Below are 3,781 nucleotides of genomic sequence, written 5' to 3' on the forward strand. Positions count from 1 at the left end.
AACCACTTTTATTTTCTAACTGCTATTTTTAATTTTTGAATCTACGGAGAAACTAAAAAATTATTATAAAAATTAATAACCAAAATTCAACCACCACTATTTTTTTTAGCTGAGCAGAAGCTCCAAAGCACAATCTATCTAAGACTATGCCCAAGTGTTTCCCGTCAGGATGAAAATCTCGTCACAAAGGGATTTTCGTTCCGTTCATCGTTTCAACGGTTTTTCTTTACGGTTCCTGTTATAAAGAGATTCTCAGAGTCATTTATTTTTAGAACAAAATTTTCTCTCATTTCTCTTCACGATTCTTTTCGAAATAAAACTGTTGAAGATAAAAAAAAAAGAAATAGAGAAAAAAATCGAAAAGGAAAAATATAGTTAGAGATGCTCTAAACGAGTCCCAAGCAACCAGGGCAAGCGCTCCTCCTCCCAAACCCACACCACACCGAAGCCGATGCCGGCAGTAAAGTCGAGCGGCGGGAGCAGCCGCCGCGGACGGGGGAACCGCTACGCCCTGTTACGACCGCCGCATCACCGCCTTCTCCGCCGAGGGCCGCATCTACCAAATCGGTGAGTGCGTACGGAACCCACGCCCCCAAAACCCAGACCTCTGCGCGGCCGGCTGCGGTCTCTGATGGCCCGTCCGCGTCGTCGTCGCGATTACGCGTGGAACGCCGTGAGGCTGGCGGGGGTCACCTCCGTGGGCGTGCGCGGGGCCGGCCAGCGGAAGGCACCGAAGGCGAAGGTGAGTGGGCTGGGCCTGGCCGCGGGGGGCAGTGGCGCGGCGATCGGGACGAAATAGTCTCCTACCCTTGGTTAATTAGTCTGTGATGGTGGTGTGCTCTTTGCTTCCAGGACAAGTTGCTGGATGCGGCGAGCGTCTCGCGCATGTTCCCGATCACCGAGCGGCTGGGGTTGCTCACCACAGGGATCGCAGGTGACCAGCGCTCGTTTAATTTGTTATTACTGTTCCAACGATTCGCAGAATGTATGCGGTGCACGCGAATTGATTCATTTCAACTGCTGCATCGCAATTGGGTTGCAAGGATAATTACGACTTCGCGGGTGATATTACTCGGGATTCACTGTGTAATGCAGCGTGCACCGTGGCTCTAATGTTAATTTGTTTAGTTGTTTTTACCATTGGTATCAATATACCATGAAGGGGTTTCAGTGTAGTATGGTACATTTGCTGATGCTCAGTTCAGATTGGAAGGTTTTAATGGATCTCCTTATATTTTTAGTTCGGTCTGTTGACACAACCTGACTTGGTGTAATTCGAGTTTTCACTTCATATTCGATGTGAAACCTTGGTTATACAGTGTATATATTTGATTCCACTACCTTTACCTCACTCATATTGTGCCCTGGATGGCCCTGCATCCGTCAAGTCTCGCCATGGCTACCCGCTGAGGGGGTCGGGACCTCTTCATCCTCACCTCTGACACAGGCCCTTGGCGCGGAACCCCTACGAGCTTTGCAGCCTTCGCTCCTTGCCAAAAACATCTGCGCTACAACAACAGGGAACGATCTGGGGTAGCTTGACTTCAAAAAAGGCTGGAGCTAATTCTCTGTACATCCGCTCGCCCCTTGGGACCTCAGAACTGACGGATGAGGGGGGTGTTGTTGGGGAAAACGCTCCAACCCTAAGATATTTAAACGATGCACTGTAGCATTACTATAGCGATCATAGTATCCTAGTTATCATGTCACATGTAAAAGGATGAAAGATCTAAAATACCTTTCTATGCACATGATTGTAACATAATATCTTATGACAATGTGGTAATTTTCTTTGCTTATTCTCTCTATAACATAAACCATCAAAGGGCATGGGAAGAGGACTGGAAGTTCTCCACCCATGACATCAACTCTGTGCTCTCGCTCTCTCATTCCAGCTCTCAGTTGATCCCTAAGTTTGAGCCTCCTCGTTGGAAGAGGCTCTCGCTGTATTCTGTTCGGAACACGTTTTAACTTTCTGTTAAGAAAGATCTTATTTGTTAGTCCAACATTATTATTTCCTTCAGAGTTGCTATGATATTGGGTGTTGATGAAGAAAAAGAAACTCCCCAGCTCTTTACAAGTGATCCTACTGGATATTTCTTAGGCCACAAGGTATTCATTACTCAAGGAATTCTGTGCTATTCATTGACTTACTGTGTTAATCCAAATCATAATGCAAGTCAGCCACATGTCTTTTGGATGATTCTGACATCTGCAGATAAGACACTGTTCATTGTAAATTCTCTAGAAGCCACAGAATTTCATTGGTTTTATAAACTCAATGAACATTCTTGATGGAGAAACATATATGGTCCCATTTTACACAAATGAGCTAGGAACATGTTCTATATTAGAAAGACATGACTTGTCTTATGTCCTCTTCTCAGGCAGAAAGTGCTGGTCTCAAAGATAGGGAAGCTACCAACTTTCTTGAGAAGAAAATGAATAACAATCCTTCATTATTATTTCAGGCAACCGTTGAGTTGTGTGTTTTTATCTGAGAACACACTCAATGAACATGTGCAACACCTTGTCTGGGTAAATAGAGACAGGAATGATGTGATTTCTGGGGCATCGGCCATCTTCCTAGTGTCTTTTTAAATCAGCTTGAACATATTCCTTCGATTTATTAAGAAGTTTATTTACATGTTTTTAATATTGTTGCCACTTACTAACTCATGAGACAGGAGGGTGTTAACTGTTCCATCAATCGTGCTTATGATCGATGAGGACAGCATGGTTTCTCCCATTCACAGTTTTGTGTAGGGTGGCTATGCATCATGATTCTTACAACTGCAGTAATAATATTCTTTAAAGCTGTATCTCAGGAGATTATTACTGCATAAGTGCATATATAGACCAGGAGTACCACTTTGTTCATTATCTTCAAACACTTACTGCTGGAATCTGATAATGTTCCCTAAAGCGGTACCTGAAGACATTTGTTATGTGCGGTATTAGGAAAGGAAAGTTGAATAGGCAAGTTGGATTTAGTTTAGGAAAGATTGAGATAAAGTTAGAAGTCAGATTAGATATGTTAGCATAGTTAAACTCGGTTAGGAGAAGTAGAGACAGTATATGGAAAGAGTTTGTAATTAGGGAGGACTCGAGATAGAGTCTGATTAGAACTCGAGTCCTAGTAGGTTTAGAATCGGCCAAGCTATGGATACAAAAGAGCAGCCGCACCCCCTTTCAGGGAATCAATCAAGAAAAAATAATTTAATCTCTTCCAATATTCTAAGTTTTCCAAATCTATGTTCTAATAATCCCTCCCCTAGCAGCTGATGTCGCTTGGCTATCCTCTTGATGGATGATTATCCTAACAACAATACTTTTGTAAAAGTCTGAATACCACTTTATTGGCTTTCTAACACTACTTCGGAAGATTGACCGCCTTATAATGGTCTGTGACTTGGGATCTAGTATCGCTTGCATATTAATTTGTGAAAGCATCTTGGAAGATCGACCGTCTTATAATGGACACTATACTGTCAACGATATTTGTCAATAAGGTGATATCTCTACACGAAATAGCCAAATTGATCATTTTCTAATCTTACAGATATACCCATCGATCCATTTCCTGAATTGGTAGCTGAAAATCCGTCATAATTTATTTTGCTCTTGTTTTCAGCAATTACTCCCTGAAGGAGGACCTCAAAGCCAGAGAGATAGAGGCAATGATCTATTTTACTTGTTCAGATATGCTTTCATATTCGTGCATCACCATATGCTGAACAATGCAAGTATAACTAGTAACCACCATTCCAGGTGGGAATCG

At 42.7% G+C, this 3,781-nt stretch overlaps 1 long non-coding RNA gene across 1 annotated transcript; it reads left to right on the plus strand.

Annotated features, from left to right (window-relative positions):
• Positions 1 to 391: 391 nt before the first annotated feature.
• Positions 392 to 1,240, plus strand: LOC133892667 (uncharacterized). Its single transcript, XR_009904400.1, has 2 exons — positions 392 to 742; positions 853 to 1,240. It is a non-coding gene; the product is annotated as an uncharacterized LOC133892667 (long non-coding RNA).
• The last annotated feature ends 2,541 nt before the right edge of the window (positions 1,241 to 3,781 follow it).

This window comes from Phragmites australis, chromosome 15, assembly GCF_958298935.1.
Source record: "Phragmites australis chromosome 15, lpPhrAust1.1, whole genome shotgun sequence".
Taxonomy (NCBI): Eukaryota; Viridiplantae; Streptophyta; class Magnoliopsida; order Poales; family Poaceae; genus Phragmites; species Phragmites australis.